Genomic DNA, 18,574 nt, shown 5'->3' with positions numbered 1-18,574 from the left:
ACACAAATGTATACAATTTATTTTAAAAAAATTAATGGAAATAAAACAATTATACATAAGAATCAGACTTTTTCAACTGTAATCTCAAGACAAACATCAGAGTGTGTGTCTCACAATATTTGTTCCTCCATCACGTCCCGGTGAATGTATGCTGAAATTTTTGTTCAACTACATAAGTTTAAGCATATGATGAATTGCCGCAATTGGTCTGACTGGCGCGTGAGAGAGACATGGGTGCACGCGCTCGCTTACCTCTCTGCCGTCGTGCGCGAGCCGCGGTTAGGAGCTCAACATCTCAGATGTGCGCTCGCACTAGATTACAAGATATTTTAACTTGCGAATTAATATGCGGCTAAAACTAGTCGATCACGAGTGGCTCAACAGGTAGATCTATAGACAAACTCATCTTTCAGGCATTTGACCGAAGGGATTGACACTTCAGCCTGAGAAATCGAATTGCGCGAGAGTTGGCAGCCCTGCCAGGTATACTTTACAGACACATTGCATCTTGTTCTCTCCCTTTATAAACATATAATGATCCCAAACTTTAGACATTCTCTGCCATTTATGAAGTCAAATGTATCATGCGCTATGGTGTGCTTCCTGAACAACGGTCCGTGTGAAACAATCAGATCCCTGCATGCGCGTAGGGTGCGCGTGCGTCATAGGAATTTAACGAGGCTTCGAGGCAGATTTTTTTGCCTCGAGGAATTTTTGTAATCGAGTAACTCGAGGAATCGTTTCAGCCCTAATTATAACTGTGTAGTCTGTAGCATTGGGGCGTTTTCTGCGCTGAACACCACAAAAAAACGTAACATATGCAGCACACAGAACAGTTCATAATTATACAGACCTGAGTGAGCGTGTTTCAAGTTATGGATATATTTCATATAATCTTTAACATCTGTAAATAAAGAAATTCAAATCCAAATATTAGTATTTAAATATTACAGTTGTACTAATTTTTTTTTAATTCTCGATTTCTGTCATATCAATCTTTTGATTAACATCAAGCTTACAGTAATGTCAATTGTTTTCTAATCTTAAGATTCGAAATATTAAGATTAGTGGGTCTTGAGATAGATCGATATAAGTGCAAAACCACAATAATGCCTACATATTTAAATTCTCTCTCCACCTATGGTCGCACATTTTATTACGTTTTGCTTTAATGACTGCATTGTTCTTTCATTCAGCATAGTACCATCTGATACTGGTGACAATTAAACTAAGAATTCCCTGTAATGCTATAATCTTCAAAAGTGAACAGGTATTCCATTTCAATGCAATAGTTGTTTATACCTGGTTGTCTATGTGAAGAGAGGATGCATCTACAACCTGCCTCCTTAGCAATACGGGGGATGCTATTAATGATCGCTTTCACCAACATCTGTAGCTTGAGAGAGGCAACACATTACACTTGATCAAGCATTAAACTGCAAGGATAAAAAAAAAAAAAGTTTAAAAATTTGAAGCCACATCTGTTAGTCTCGCTCTTTAGACATAACTTTTAAAAAAGTAAGTTTAATTTATATCTGAAAAAATGAACTGATTTCAGTCTGTCAACATACCCAACTCTCCTGTAAGGAGTTTGATGATCTGGAATGCATTCTTGAGGTGTACGGTCAACGGCTACAGTTATTAGGGCCACGCATCAGAGTCTGTCATCTGCCCCACTATGGGGCACCAGGCCTTATAGAAACGTGGGAGTAGTGACAGCCAGAATGGGGAAGGTACTTGGCATACTTTCACAGTGATGTAATCCTAAATGAGGAGAAGAAAAAACTATTTGATCCAAGGGAAGAAACAGGAGTCGCTACAGACAACAAAGCAAGGCTGAGAAAAAATGAAAGTATGAAAAAGTTATGGAAGTTAAAACTTACAGTAAATCAAATATACGGATTATTTTATTTCTTTTTTATAAAGTATGAACTTAATTTACAAAATATTAAAAGGTGCAAAACACAAGTATCTGAGTTTTTGCCGAACTACGCCCCTTGTGGTGACAAGCAAAACTGCGTGCATGCTCATGGAACACACACATAAGCGCATGTTTGCACGAGCTGTTCATAACCAAAGGAGCATCAGCACACATCTTTTGTTACAGTCATAATGATGCAGTAAAGTTATAAATCTGCAAGTCATTTAAAATATATTAAAGGAAAGGCATTCGAGTAAATTACACACTTGTGTGTGTGTGTGTGTGTGTGTGAGGGGAAAACAGTGGTAGTAGAAAACTTCATTTTTTGTTTCCATCGATCTCCATGTTGAACTGTTTTATGTGCTTACTGTATCAATTATGATTGTATTATTATGGAAACACGTTCATGAACAATACAAGGCATTACTTTGTATAGCTATAGGACCCGTTTGAGCCCTAGAGCCTACCGGAGATCTCCATTTGTTGAAAGCTTCCCGATGTTGACTCTCTCGTCTTATTCAGACGCCTGGCACTGGACAGACAGAAGTTTTATTTTCTTTGTCTTACGTGGAGTTTGCGTTGGGGTTTGGAATGAACTACAAGCCGGTCTCTTTGGGGCTGTTTACACCTGGCCACTTCATGCGTTTTCTCAGATTGGATAGATTTGATTTATTAAAACGATTCCATTACACCTGGGGCTCGTTCTTCGTACCTCGCTAACTCAGTTAGCTGGATTTGATTGTTGGCGATTTGGCATGATCTTGGATCGTTTGGTTCTTCGACGCTCATCCTGGACTTGCTGTCATAGCAACAGGTCCGTCAGCTTGAACCTGCTCGCGAGCAGGCTTATTTCATGTAAACAGAATTAGATCGCGGCTGATACGGGAAGTCCTTTAGCGCAGCGCGATAATGTAGCCTAATTTCTGAGATTATTTTTTTTTCTCGTGAAACGATCGTCGCGAGGGTGTCGTTTATACTTTATTTTGTTGGAAATGCACATTAATGTTCGATTCGATGCCGGGCTTCAACAACAAAAATGTTTGCATCGCCCTAAAATTCTTTGCGAGTGGCTTCCTTTACACTATTGGAGATGCGGAGAAGCTTTCTGTCATGCCATTCGCAAAGTTTACCTAGCGCTCTTAGTTTTTTTTTATTTTTTTTTATTTTGGCCAACTTGGGGTATAATATAATTTTTAATGAAGATAATGCAATGATGACGGTGCCGATTATGACTTACAGTTCCTCAGGCAGGCTTAACTTACGTGATTGGTGCCATACACTGTAGACTGCACACACGTTCCCCTCAATGAAGGGATTTTGTGAGGAGAAAGGGGGCTCACAATGTAAATGTGTAAAAATTACTATTTTTGTAATGTAAAAGTTACAATGTAAAAGTTACTATTACAATTTTTTTTGAAGCAACTCTATTTCTAGTGCAACTTAGTCAAGTTCTATTTCTCCCTCTGATTTTTGTTTTTTCAAAATAGTCTATTTTCTGTTGAAGACTCATATAGGGAACGAATTTAACCCTGTGTCGTTTGTGTCGCACATGCCTCATGCAACAAATAAAAAGGAAAAGTTGCCTCTACACTGTCTACCCCTGTATTACTGCTGTGTGCAGACTCTTCTGTAGGCCTTTACATGTGGACTCTTGTCAGAAATAACAGGCATAGGCACAAGTATAAATCAATTAAAGCCATCAATTAAATTAAAGTACTTCCTCCAAAGGACAGCCATCTGAGAAGTTTTCTTCACTCTCAAGTGCAATGTGATTGATAACTCGTGGCAAAATATTTTTACATTAACATAAGTTTATCAGTTTTTACTTTCACAAGACAAAGCAATTTATCATTACTCAAGATTTAACAGTTGAAATGACTAAACCAGCCAATTCGGATTATAGGTCTACTTCATTTAATGCAGCAACAAATTATTTCACAGTGTACAAAGATAATTTAAATCTCATTTCCCAGTAATGAAGGTGTTGCTGCAACTGGTCCCTGATGTGAGTCTGGAAGAGCTGAACCCAGGGATGCCCTTCACAACAGTGCAATTCACATTAACCCAAGGGTCAGCTCTTCTGCCAGGGTCAGGAGCATCATTATTATTTTTTTCTCAGCCTTTTTCCTGGTTGCTTTTATAAACAGACAATCATTTATTTAACAGTGCCTTTTTAAAAAAGACTAGCAGGTAGTGTTGGGCGATATGCTCCATTTTCATATCGTCCTATCGTCAGCCTGTGAGATCGGCGATACACGATATTATCGTGAGGGGGCGGGGCTAACTTTGAATATTAACTTGATTATTTAGCCTACTCATTAATTTGCTTGTTTTATTAGCCTACTTCGTTTTATATACGAGAATCTTTTTTTTATTTTGCTAGCAAAGGTGGAGTGTTTATTAATAGGATCAGGTTATTTCCTGGTATAGTGAAGTAAAAAAAAGAGATCTTAATCCTTTTGTTTGTCAACGGGAAATTTATGGACACATTAGCCTATTCTCATGCCATTACATGCAGCATTTTGGTCTATTTCTGCACGAGATTAAAACACGTTTTAATAATTTCTTGGGTCAGAAAAAGTCGGAGTTTGCGATATGTGCCCCCCTACCAGTGCGCTCTCTGCGCACTTCACATGCGCACTTCAGTAAGCACGAAGTAGCCTACGCGGGTTAATGTGTTTTAAATGCCGATAGAAACAAGAGCAAGGGCCAAACGTCTAGCTGAGTTGATCGGTTTATACTTATACTTATGACTTGACTCTGATAAAGGAAACGTTTACATGACCACATGTATTGTCAAGTTTATTCAACATAATCAGGTTAAGAACGTCGTCGCATGTAAACGCGCTCAATCTCTGAAAGTGAAAGTAAAAACGGACTGCTTTCGGCATCTGCATTAACGCTGCGTTCCCTCAGAGACGACGATGATAACGGTAACTATAATACTACTTTAGTGATATTATTATTAATACTATTTAGTAATTGTATTGTTTTTAGTGTTAGTGTCATTAAACGTTTTGTTAATGTGTTACAGAAACAAATACTGACGAACAACGATGCCGTTTTCATGATCTGTAGGAAATTGAATTTTGCGTCTGTTAAAACGAGCACACTTGATAATTTGTGAATGGATCACCTTGCGATTGAATTTTGATGTGGGATGTTTTTTAGTCGGTTTTAAAAACATTCTCTTAGAGGAGTCTTCATTAGTGCGTGTGTTGTTGCAATTGTTATGAGGTGATGTCGTAGTAAATTTAGGCAAGGCAAATTAATTGTAGTTCCTAATATTCATTTAATAACAATACTAGCTTTATAATAGTAATAATAGGCCTAATAATAATAATTTAATACATTATGGTAAAACGAGCCAATTATCATATTGATATCGTCAAAGGCATCTGCCATCGGCGATAGGTCAGACTATCGTCGATACACGATACTATCATCTATCGGCACAACCCTACTAGCAGGCCTATAAGGCCTAGTAAAATTTACCATTAGGCCCAAGTAGAATATTTTTGTACTTCACTTTCACCATGTCCATTATTATAGTGTGGTGACTCGACATTACAATGAACAAAGTAATTATGAAATTATGAAAATAAAAATAATAATACGTTATTAACATCTAACATGGCCACCACAAACACATTTAATTTGTCTTCTACTTTTGCCAGCACTCTCTCCTGGCTTTTGCACACTTTGAGGTGTTCCCTGGCATTTAATTAAAGACTGAAATTCGGCATAACCTTGCATTAAAAGCGCTTGCTCTGCTTGGGAGAAAAACTGGGCGTGTCCTTTGGCCATCCTGAACAGCCAATAGCAGCGTTGCTGATTACTGTTTCTGCTATCGATACAAGTCCCCTTTTAAACCAACGCGAGAACGCGCAGTTATCTCAGATAACTCAATCCAGCGATACTAATCATAAACAGGTGTGTTCGAAGAACCCAATTAGCCGGATCATGATTAGCACGATGATATTATCTTGGATGTCTCATTTGATCTCGGATGTTTTAAGCAAGGTACGAAGAACAAGCCCCAGGTCACATAAATGTGTTTTTGCAAAACGGATATTAATCTGAGCTGTTCATAACCAAAGGAGCATCAGCACACATCTTTTGTTAGTCATCATAATGAGGTAGTAAAGTTTCATTGCAGTTCTTTCAGTGGAAAGAACTTAAAATACTCTTTCATTTCTGGTCATACAGAAAATAATAATACATTATTCGCAAATACATTTATTTGCGTAAACTCACAATAACAAGAAAACGTTGTGCTTTAACAAACAGGCGTGCTTCATGATCTCCGTGAACTGAAGCGCGAGAACTGAAACAGCCACCGCATTCGAATTTGTTTGTTTTAAATTTGACATTTAAAGCTTTAGTGTGAGTAGACTAAAGCTTTAAATGTCCAATTTAAAACGAAAAAATTCGAATCAAAAGCCAATATCTTCTGACTATGTAATTATGTAGCCTAGCTAATTATGTATTTCTATCATCTATAAATCCCCTTTCTGTAGGCTGTGGTAAGCTCTTCTCATTCAGCACTGCGGGGAAAATATAATTTCCAGGTTCTAATTTGGCCTCAGAAAATCTTTTTTTTTTTTTCCATATTCATTTGTCAAATATTTTAAATGTTTAAAGGTGCAATGTGTAAAAAAGTTGAGTATCTATTAACAGAAATGCAATATGACATCCATAACTATGTTTTCAGTGGTGTATAAAGAACTTACTTAATTAACCGTAATGTTTTTATTACCTTAGAATGAGACATTAATAGCTCCATAACCGCGGGAATCCCCTTCTATGAAGGTCGCCATGTTGTGACGTCATATTCCTACCGTAGCCGAACGCGAACAAACAGCGCTACAGAACGCGTTTCATCACTACCTTGAAAGAGAAGTAGCGGAAAGCTGGAAGCTAGCCTTACACTCCGTGAGTAGTGACTTTTCCCTTGTGAGTGGTGTAAAATATGTAGTTGGGATTGTTTCATGTAACTTAGTTCTCCCTCGCTGTGTTATGGGTTTGTTATGTTGGGGATAGATGTGCTGTTACGTTCGTGAGACAGCTGATGATTAGTATTCATGTCATTGACCGTAAAACAGTACGTTACAGGAATCACTAACCCGTCGATAGAGACTTTTAGATCACTAAAGCCGATCACGAAGAGTTTTCAAAATCAGAGAAAAAAGTGTGTAGTAAATAGTATCTATGGGATGCGGAGATGACATGATTGTAACAGCGCGCGCACTTCCGACCTTTGGACTCATGCGATGCGGTGTCCCAGCTCAGCCACAGCAACAGCTCATATTAGCCAGCTAAACTATTACTACCCTGTTAGAAAAAATATATAGCTGCTCCCTCGCTGTATTATGGGTTTGCTACAGTATGTGTGGAGAAATGTGCTGCTGGTTACGTTTGTGAGACAATCAGCTGATTACTATTATTATATTAAATTATATATTAAAACCCTTGATCCTCACCTGACTATGGCTTTGTAAACAGTATCCATGATGTGGTTTATAATGGACTGTGGTACAGAAACAGTGACAATGTTACACACTCTTGGCTTACTCTGGCTATTCTCTGCTGTCTCAGCCGACGAGATGTTTGTCCCGTTTTAGCAACCGTAGCTTCTTCGAAAGGGAGGGGTGAGCAGTGGGCTGAGCCCTTAGTGCAAACCTGGTGCAAACTCGCAACCGAACCACTAGATGTCACTATAAATCACACATTGCTCCTTTAAAGGGGCAAAAAAAATCAAACAAATATCTGAAAATTCGTCGATATATAGCCTATATATTTTTGCGCAGCATTTGACGTAGTCCTACAGTTTAAATGAACATTTTGGTGTTCAACTCTGCGTTTTACAAAATACAACAACCGTTCATTTTTCGTTTTGCAATTAGGCCTACGGATTAAATAAGGGGAAACGAATGAACACAAAAGTAAACTGACCGTTTGGACATATACGAGGCAGAGTTCTTTTTTAAAATTCATAAAAGATACAAGTAATAGCCTACTAGACAAAACATCAAAGAAATGCCACAATCAAGACCGCGGAGCAGAAATGAGGGAGAAACACACAGAAACTATGTGACTTTCCCTGCCATTAATGCTTGGATGACACACCACGTCTCCTTCTATAAATAATAATAATAATGTCTAGTGCGGTGGCTGTGATATAGCAACTTCCGTTGCCATTATTTTTGGAATGGCTTATCGCGAAAGGAAAAAAAAAATGTTTTAGTCACATAACACCGTTAATAGAAACGCTGTCATTTCACAATATTTTTTTATCGACAATCAGAAAAAAAACCCCGCAAAAGTTTTGTGCAAATATGTATTGTCGATGCAATTGTAAACGGTTAATATCTTAACCGGTTAACCATGGACACCCCTACGGATAGTGAGGAGCTCCTGGTCTCTGCTTCGCTCCAGTTTGCAGGTATTTGTTCGTCCTTTCTTTGTTGATGACGAACACAAACTTTCTTCTTAGAGCAACAGAGTCGTGCAATGGCACGAGCGTCATCACTATGACACACCCTTTACGGCATTGGTCCTGGCTTTTGTTCACACAACGCGCGTTCCGGGACTGATTACGGCAATGTTACTAGGTCCCCAACCCGGGATCAATCCCAGAATAAATTCCAGGTCGTGTTTGCGTTCACACAGAAGGCGTTCTGGCAATTTCCCGGCAATTTCCTGGGATCAACTCGCTGTGTGAAAGGGGCTACAGAGACATGTAGGCTCAGAGTGAGCATGACCATATTCAAACAAAAATATCTGACTTTCTGTGGGTCCTAGCTAATAAGTGTAAATTAGAAAGTTGTCCAGCTCGAGGAGTACAATATACATACCAATTTTTGTAACTCTAGTTAAAACTAACAACCCCACTTTTGTCAAAAGGTGGCGCTACTGAGCCCTCACCACGCCCGTTTCTGAAACTTTCATTATACGGATGAAGTTTGAAGCAAATCGGGTAAAAATAAGAGGGCGATTTCAAAGCATTTTGAAAGTGACACTTCCTGCTGCTAGTTGGTGGCGCTATAACTTTGACTCACAATAGTCACATCCATGTGATCGGCCCCTTACAATGAATACACTGCTGAAGTTTTATCAAGATCAGTTAATGTATAAGGAAGTTATAACACACTTCTTGTTTCACGTTTCTCGCCATAATTTGGTTTCTAAAAAAATAGGGATGTCCCGATCCGATACTCAGGATCGGTATCGACTCCGATCCAGCCATTTTTGCGGGATCGGGTATCGATCAGACGAGGCCGATCCAAATCCGATACTGTGCGTATACTATTTATGTTATTGTTAAGCCCCACAGAAGACACAAAAACATTCTAAAGTACCATAACGTTTTCGTGCACTCTATTATAAGTATTCTGAAGCCATTATGTGAGAGATATATTAATATTTAAGTCATTAAATTTAAGATCACGTAAACTTTTCCCTCTCGCGGCTGTCAGTCATTCTCCATTCAGCACTCAAACAGCGCGTCGCGTTCGGTTACAGTAAATTATGAAACTATCTTCAAGATGATTCAATGTTAATACTATTATACTTTATCTGTAGATGAAGGTCTATGTTTTCGCATAAAACAACATTATCTTGTTGGACTTTATTGCTGTAACTTAATCGTGTTACTTTCTACCAGGTGTCGGACGCTGTCGGTTAGATCACAACACTAGAGTCAGCACTATTGCTCTTCACGCGCACAGTAACTGAAATTTAAAACTGTTTAAAGAAAAGGCTCAATAAACTATTGTATAGATAGATGCTGTTTAACACACGGCCCATCAATAGGTATTTCCTTTGTGCTTAGAACTTTTCAAAGCGGACTCGACGCGCAGCGTGCATACCATAGAGATAGGGGTGGGTGATATGACCAAAATTGTGTTTCACGATATGACTAATTTTATTTCACGGTAACGATATATTTCACGATATAGTTATTTATATAGTTATCCTCAAAAATAAAATAAATAAAAATCGACAAAAAGGGCTTTGTATAATAAATACACCCAAATACTTTAGAAATGAAAAGTATGTCACCTTGTTTTATTTTTATTTTATTTGGTAAATTATTTATTTGGTAAACTATTTTTATATCAAAATATATTTAACAAAAAACACTCAAACTTTTAGATGAACTTCCCACAACAGATTGATATTAAATACAACTCATAGGTGCATTTCAACTTTAAATAATTTTTCAATCTCATGCATTGCTTTACTTCATCAATCAGTTTATTATATAATTATAATAGATATAATATAATTATAATATTTTTTTACCACATGTGCTTATTATACTGCGTTTTTAACGGAGAAGGGTATTCCTGCACAACCGGACTCTGCACACACTGTTGTTTTAACGGGCTTGTTTTTGTTATATTCTTTTTGTTATATCTGGCAACCCGTCAGTTCAGAAGTGACAAGAAGGAGAGCAGCAATATGAAAACCAAACCGCAGCTACTGTTAGTGTTGACTAAGTAGTTTAAATTATACACAACTTATAACAGTGCGTCGAACACCGCGCGCTCCCTCTCAATGGTTGTGCATGCGCGCGTCTTTTACATCAACAAAATGCGGTCGATTAATTTGAGTGAAGTCGTAATCACGGATCGAATCAAAGGAAGATTTTATCAACTGGTCCAGTAGGCAATTGTTTGGAGTTAAAAATATATATATAACTCGCGCTGCATATTTAGTAATTGCCTCAGAAACAAGATTATACATTCGTTTTAACAAGCAGGATGTTCATTCATGCTGAAAGCGATTTTCATGTTTAAAAAGTAACTATACATAAGAGAAGGAAAGATGCGGATAACTATACATTATTTAAGGTTATTTCTCGTAATGATATTGATATAGCCTATGAAATGTTGTTATCAAGTAACTTCATGCTTTCCCTTTTGCGAACGTGCACTCCTCTAAACTGTAGCCTGGGTGCTGCTGCTCTGCTCAAGTCGACGGCTGCCTTTCCCCCCCGAAGATATCACGTTAACAACAATCCTTTAGAAAATGTAATTCCTTTGTGGATCCTCTTGATCTGCTTTCTCCATGTTTCTTTGACAAATCTCAGCATCAGTGTCAAGCGCGCTGCACGGGAGTTAACCACGCCCCCTTATTTGGATTTCGCGGTATACACGGAATAAAAAAATCTGTTACGACTGACGTTTTCTATCGCGGTAACGATATATATCGCCATATCGCCCAGCCCTACATAGAGACATTTCGACATTTCATGAAGGTTATTTTAGAGGTGTGTCTAGCGATCCACATACTCTTTTGAATGTCTTTAAGAACTTTTCAGGCTGCGGCGTGGGCCAGATATTATTGCTGGCGGGCCAATTTCGAGAGCGTATATTTACATTCAAACTGTTTTAAGGCGTGCAGAATATTTTTTTCAAGGAAAAAAAAAAAGTTTTAATATGTAATTTTAACAACATTCGCAGCACGAATTAGACATACAGTTCATTTCTGGACTGGAGGGAGCATATTTAAGTCATGGATATTTTATATATACACTAACAGCTGTAAATGGAGAATTTAAAATGTAAATATTAGTATTGAAATTTTTCATTCTCTCTCCACCTATTATCACATTTATTACGTTTCGCTTTAATGACTGCATTTTTCTTTTATTCATCATTGTACCACCTGATACTGGTGACAATTGAACACTAAAAATTCCCTGTACTGCTGTAATCTTTTCAAAAGTGAACAGGCATACCATTTCTATGCAATAGTTGTTTATACCTGGTTATCTCTTTGAAGGAAGGATGCATCTACAGCCTGCCTCCTGAGCAAAAGGGGGGACAGCATTAATGATTGCTTTCACCAATATCTGTAGTTTGAGAGAGGCAACAACACATTACACTTGATCAAACAGTAAACAACTGCAACAGTAACAAGGATCAAAAAAAGTTTAAGAATTTGTATCTGAGCTGGTGATTGGCTGGGCAATTGAAAGTAGCAGCCAATGAATAAGCAGAGAGTTACTCTGCGAGTACTATAGCACACCAGGACAATGAGCAACATCAGGATGTGACTCTAGTCTCGCTCTTTAGACATAACTTTTCAAAAAGTAAGTTTAATTTATATCTGAAAAAAAATAAACAACTGCCTTCAGTCTGTCAACATACCCACCTCTCCTGTAAGGAGTTAGATGATCTGGAATGCATTCTTGATGTGTACGGTAAACAGCTACAGTTCTTTGGGTCACGCATCAGAGTCTGTCATCTGCCCCACTATAGGGCACCAGGCCTTATAGAATTGTGGGAGTAGTGACAGCCAGAATGGGGAAGGTACTTGGCATACTTTAACAGTGATGTTATCCTAAATGAGGAGAAGAAAAACGATTTGAACCAAGGGAAGAAACAGGAGTTGCTACGGACAACAAAGCAAGGCTCAGGAAAATACAGAGAAACTCAAGCGTCCTAACAAGGTGTGACATGACAAAATGGTCATCACCACCACCACACACACAAAAAAAAAAAAAATAATCCAAGCATTTTTTTTTATCCTACACTAAAATTTTGCAATTTTTTGCAAAATTTCTGTGAAAATTGTTTCAAAGCCAACATTTTTCAGTGTAATCAACCAAAACTCAAACAACTGCTGCTAAAAACTTACAGCATTACACCTGGTTAAAATTAAATTCTATTTCAAATCTCAAGTCTAAGAAACTGTACAAAAACAGAAAAATGACACAAGCATGTTTCTGAGCTGGTGATTGGCTGGGCAGTGGAAAGCAGCAGCCAATGAATAAGCAGAGAGTTACTATGCGAGTACTATAGCACACCAGGACAATGAACAATATCAGGATGTGACTCTAGTCTCGCTTTGCATCAAAAAGTAGTATGATCACAAACATACAAATTAGAATAAACTGAAGACAAGCAATTAATTTTCTTAATACATTATAACTAAGGCTGCAGCTATCGATTATTTTTGTAATCGATTAATCTAGCACTTAATCGATCGATTAATCGAGTAATCGGATAATTTGTTTGTGTTTTTAAGCAACCAAAACAAATAATGTATTACGAAAATGATAAGGTGTTTGGCTTTTATTTCTTTAAAAAAATAGAGGTATTTATTCCAACTCCAACATTTGGCTCCACAACTAATTATTGCAATTTTTACCCATTTAGTGTTTATAAGTGCCAGTGCCAACAATTATATAACAATACAGTTAAAACAATTTACTGTAAAACCTGTTACATGTAGCCCATAACATGTAAAACTTTAAATACCAACTTAAATAGTAAAGCCCATTTGGCCTTGTCTTCTTAATACAACATTACAAAAAAAGGATTGCACCTTCTGCAAATTACCCACCTGGAAAAGAAAAAAAATGTATATAAAATATCAACCCAAACAGGTACACAAATGTATACAATTTATTTTAAAAAAATTAATGGAAATAAAACAATTATACATAAGAATCAGACTTTTTCAACTGTAATCTCAAGACAAACATCAGAGTGTGTGTCTCACAATATTTGTTCCTCCATCACGTCCCGGTGAATGTATGCTGAAATTTTTGTTCAACTACATAAGTTTAAGCATATGATGAATTGCCGCAATTGGTCTGACTGGCGCGTGAGAGAGACATGGGTGCACGCGCTCGCTTACCTCTCTGCCGTCGTGCGCGAGCCGCGGTTAGGAGCTCAACATCTCAGATGTGCGCTCGCACTAGATTACAAGATATTTTAACTTGCGAATTAATATGCGGCTAAAACTAGTCGATCACGAGTGGCTCAACAGGTAGATCTATAGACAAACTCATCTTTCAGGCATTTGACCGAAGGGATTGACACTTCAGCCTGAGAAATCGAATTGCGCGAGAGTTGGCAGCCCTGCCAGGTATACTTTACAGACACATTGCATCTTGTTCTCTCCCTTTATAAACATATAATGATCCCAAACTTTAGACATTCTCTGCCATTTATGAAGTCAAATGTATCATGCGCTATGGTGTGCTTCCTGAACAACGGTCCGTGTGAAACAATCAGATCCCTGCATGCGCGTAGGGTGCGCGTGCGTCATAGGAATTTAACGAGGCTTCGAGGCAGATTTTTTTGCCTCGAGGAATTTTTGTAATCGAGTAACTCGAGGAATCGTTTCAGCCCTAATTATAACTGTGTAGTCTGTAGCATTGGGGCGTTTTCTGCGCTGAACACCACAAAAAAACGTAACATATGCAGCACACAGAACAGTTCATAATTATACAGACCTGAGTGAGCGTGTTTCAAGTTATGGATATATTTCATATAATCTTTAACATCTGTAAATAAAGAAATTCAAATCCAAATATTAGTATTTAAATATTACAGTTGTACTCATTTTTTTTTAATTCTCGATTTCTGTCATATCAATCTTTTGATTAACATCAAGCTTACAGTAATGTCAATTGTTTTCTAATCTTAAGATTCGAAATATTAAGATTAGTGGGTCTTGAGATAGATCGATATAAGTGCAAAACCACAATAATGCCTACATATTTAAATTCTCTCTCCACCTATGGTCGCACATTTTATTACGTTTCGCTTTAATGACTGCATTGTTCTTTCATTCAGCATAGTACCATCTGATACTGGTGACAATTAAACTAAGAATTCCCTGTAATGCTATAATCTTCAAAAGTGAACAGGTAGTCCATTTCAATGCAATAGTTGTTTATACCTGGTTGTCTATGTGAAGAGAGGATGCATCTACAACCTGCCTCCTTAGCAATACGGGGGATGCTATTAATGATCGCTTTCACCAACATCTGTAGCTTGAGAGAGGCAACACATTACACTTGATCAAGCATTAAACTGCAAGGATAAAAAAAAAAAAAGTTTAAAAATTTGAAGCCACATCTGTTAGTCTCGCTCTTTAGACATAACTTTTAAAAAAGTAAGTTTAATTTATATCTGAAAAAATGAACTGATTTCAGTCTGTCAACATACCCAACTCTCCTGTAAGGAGTTTGATGATCTGGAATGCATTCTTGAGGTGTACGGTCAACGGCTACAGTTATTAGGGCCACGCATCAGAGTCTGTCATCTGCCCCACTATGGGGCACCAGGCCTTATAGAAACGTGGGAGTAGTGACAGCCAGAATGGGGAAGGTACTTGGCATACTTTCACAGTGATGTAATCCTAAATGAGGAGAAGAAAAAACTATTTGATCCAAGGGAAGAAACAGGAGTCGCTACAGACAACAAAGCAAGGCTGAGAAAAAATGAAAGTATGAAAAAGTTATGGAAGTTAAAACTTACAGTAAATCAAATATACGGATTATTTTATTTCTTTTTTATAAAGTATGAACTTAATTTACAAAATATTAAAAGGTGCAAAACACAAGTATCTGAGTTTTTGCCGAACTACGCCCCTTGTGGTGACAAGCAAAACTGCGTGCATGCTCATGGAACACACACATAAGCGCATGTTTGCACGAGCTGTTCATAACCAAAGGAGCATCAGCACACATCTTTTGTTACAGTCATAATGATGCAGTAAAGTTATAAATCTGCAAGTCATTTAAAATATATTAAAGGAAAGGCATTCGAGTAAATTACACACTTGTGTGTGTGTGTGTGTGTGTGAGGGGAAAACAGTGGTAGTAGAAAACTTCGGTTTTTGTTTCCATCGATCTCCATGTTGAACTGTTTTATGTGCTTACTGTATCAATTATGATTGTATTATTATGGAAACACGTTCATGAACAATACAAGGCATTACTTTGTATAGCTATAGGACCCGTTTGAGCCCTAGAGCCTACCGGAGATCTCCATTTGTTGAAAGCTTCCCGATGTTGACTCTCTCGTCTTATTCAGACGCCTGGCACTGGACAGACAGAAGTTTTATTTTCTTTGTCTTACGTGGAGTTTGCGTTGGGGTTTGGAATGAACTACAAGCCGGTCTCTTTGGGGCTGTTTACACCAGGCCACTTCATGCGTTTTCTCAGATTGGATAGCTATCCGATTTATTAAAACGATTCCATTACACCTGGGGCTCGTTCTTCGTACCTCGCTAACTCAGTTAGCTGGATTTGATTGTTGGCGATTTGGCATGATCTTGGATCGTTTGGTTCTTCGACGCTCATCCTGGACTTGCTGTCATAGCAACAGGTCCGTCAGCTTGAACCTGCTCGCGAGCAGGCTTATTTCATGTAAACAGAATTAGATCGCGGCTGATACGGGAAGTCCTTTAGCGCAGCGCGATAGTGTAGCCTAATTTCTGAGATTATTTTTTTTTCTCGTGAAACGATCGTCCCGAGGGTGTCGTTTATACTTTATTTTGTTGGAAATGCACATTAATGTTCGATTCGATGCCGGGCTTCAACAACAAAAATGTTTGCATCGCCCTAAAATTCTTTGCGAGTGGCTTCCTTTACACTATTGGAGATGCGGAGAAGCTTTCGGTCATGCCATTCGCAAAGTTTACCTAGCGCTCTTAGTTTTTTTTAATTTTTTTTTATTTTGGCCAACTTAGGGTATATTATAATTTTTAATGAAGATAATGCAATGATGACGGTGCCGATTATGACTTACAGTTCCTCAGGCAGGCTTAACTTACGTGATTGGTGCCAATGCCATACACTGTAGACTGCACACACGTTCCCCTCAATGAAGGGATTTTGTGAGGAGAAAGGGAGAAAGGGGGCTCACAATGTAAATGTGTAAAAATTACTATTTTTGTAATGTAAAAGTTACAATGCAAAAGTTACTATTACAATTTTTTTGAAGCAACTCTATTTCTAGTGCAACTTAGTCAAGTTCTATTCCTCCCTCTGATTTTTGTTTTTTCAAAATAGTCTATTTTCTGTTGAAGACTCATATAGGGAACAAATTTAACCCTATGTCGTTTGTGTCGCACATGCCTCATGCAACAAATAAAAAGGAAAAGTTGCCTCTACACTGGCTACCCCTGTATTACTGCTGTGTGCAGACTCTTCTGTAGGCCTTTACATGTGGACTCTTGTCAGAAATAACAGGCATAGGCACAAGTATAAATCAATTAAAGCCATCAATTAAATTAAAGTACTTCCTCCAAAGGACAGCCATCTGAGAAGTTTTCTTCACTCTCAAGTGCAATGTGATTGATAACTCATGGCAAAATATTTTTACATTAACATAAGTTTATCAGTTTTTACTTTCACAAGACAAAGCAATTTATCATTACTCAAGATTTAACAGTTGAAATGACTAAACCAGCCAATTCGGATTATAGGTCTACTTCATTTAATGCAGCAACAAATTATTTCACACAGTGTACAGAGATAATTTAAATCTCATTTCCCAGTAATGAAGGTGTTGCTGCAACTGGTCCCTGATGCGAGTCTGGAAGAGCTGAACCCAGGGATGCCCTTCACAACAGGGCAATTCACATTAACCCAAGGGTCAGCTCTTCTGCCAGGGTCAGGAGCATCATTATTATTTTTTTCTCAGCCTTTTTCCTGGTTGCTTTTATAAACAGACAATCATTTATTTAACAGTGCCTTTTTAAAAAAAAGACTAGCAGGCCTATAAGGCCTAGTAAAATTTACCATTAGGCCCAAGTAGAATATTTTTGTACTTCACTTTCACCATGTCCATTATTATAGTGTGGTGACTCGACATTACAATGAACAAAGTAATTATGAAAATAAAAATAATAATACGTTATTAACATCTAACATGGCCACCACAAACACATTTAATTTGTCTTCTACTTTTGCCAGCACTCTCTCCTGGCTTTTGCACACTTTGAGGTGTTCCCTGGCATTTAATTAAAGACTGAAATTCGGCATAACCTTGCATTAAAAGCGCTTGCTCTGCTTGGGAGAAAAACTGGGCGTGTTCTTTGGCCATCCTGAACAGCGTTGCTGATTACTGGTTCTGCTATCGATACAAGTCCCCTTTTAAACCAACGCGAGAACGCGCAGTTATCTCAGATAACTCAATCCAGCGATACTAATCATAAACAGGTGTGTTCGAAGAACCCAATTAGCCGGATCATGATTAGCACGATGATATTATCTTGGATGTCTCATTTGATCTCGGATGTTTTAAGCAAGGTACAAAGAACAAGCCCCAGGTCACATAAATGTGTTTTTGCAAAACGGATATTAATCTGAGCTGTTCATAACCAAAGGAGCATCAGCACACATCTTTCGTTAGTCATCATAATGAGGTAGTAAAGTTATAAGTCTGCAAGTCATTTAAAATATATTAAAGGAAAGGCATTCGAGTAAAATACACACTTGTGTGTGTGTGTGAGGGGAAAACAGTGTTAGTAGAAAACTTCGGTTTTTGTTTCCATCTATCTCCATGTTGAACTGTTTTATGTGCTTACTGTATCAACTTATGATTGCATTATTATGGAAACACGTTCATGAACAATACAAGTCATTACTTTGTATAGCTATAGGACCCGTTTGAGCCCTAGAGCAGACCGGACATCTCTCCATTTGTTCAAAGCTTCTTGCGTTAATAGTCCAGTCATTTTAAGCCAAAATGGGGGTCAACCTTGAACAAATTGCAACAGAAGCAAAGTCAACTGATTTTGTATCCTAAATATGTCCTGAGTAAGGAAAAAAAAAAGCCCTGAAGAATCCCATTCGGGGAAAGTTTAGAAAAAGACCCAAATATATGCTATTCATTC

General features: G+C 37.8%; 1 long non-coding RNA gene and 2 other non-coding genes across 52 annotated transcripts in view; all 3 read right to left on the bottom strand.

The window, feature by feature from the left end:
* Positions 1-18,574, bottom strand: part of LOC148970936 (uncharacterized) — a 98,137-nt gene that overhangs the window by 64,211 nt on the left and 15,352 nt on the right. For 22 of the 50 annotated variants that reach the window (XR_016147257.1, XR_016147264.1, XR_016147243.1 and 19 more), the window contains exons 2-7: positions 14,896-15,088; positions 14,627-14,760; positions 12,086-12,274; positions 11,696-11,783; positions 1,572-1,764; positions 1,303-1,436 (exon numbers count right to left, since the gene is read on the bottom strand). This is a non-coding gene — a long non-coding RNA (uncharacterized LOC148970936). Of the gene's footprint in view, positions 1-853; positions 905-1,302; positions 1,437-1,571; positions 1,765-11,695; positions 11,784-12,081; positions 12,275-14,177; positions 14,229-14,626; positions 14,761-14,895; positions 15,089-18,574 lie in introns of all 50 variants that reach the window. The other 28 variants (XR_016147246.1, XR_016147281.1, XR_016147248.1 and 25 more) reach the window with 26 other exon arrangements.
* Positions 11,871-12,000, bottom strand: LOC120485669 (small nucleolar RNA SNORA3/SNORA45 family). The gene has a single exon (XR_005623961.1). It is a non-coding gene; the product is annotated as a small nucleolar RNA SNORA3/SNORA45 family (small nucleolar RNA).
* Positions 12,652-12,781, bottom strand: LOC148970938 (small nucleolar RNA SNORA3/SNORA45 family). Its single transcript, XR_016147490.1, has one exon. It is a non-coding gene; the product is annotated as a small nucleolar RNA SNORA3/SNORA45 family (small nucleolar RNA).

Source organism: Pimephales promelas, chromosome 18 (genome assembly GCF_988280905.1).
Source record: "Pimephales promelas chromosome 18, fPimPro1.hap1.1, whole genome shotgun sequence".
Classification (NCBI taxonomy): Eukaryota; Metazoa; Chordata; class Actinopteri; order Cypriniformes; family Leuciscidae; genus Pimephales; species Pimephales promelas.
The sequence above is the reverse complement of the archived record's forward strand: the minus strand, read 5'-3'. Positions and strand labels throughout refer to the sequence as shown.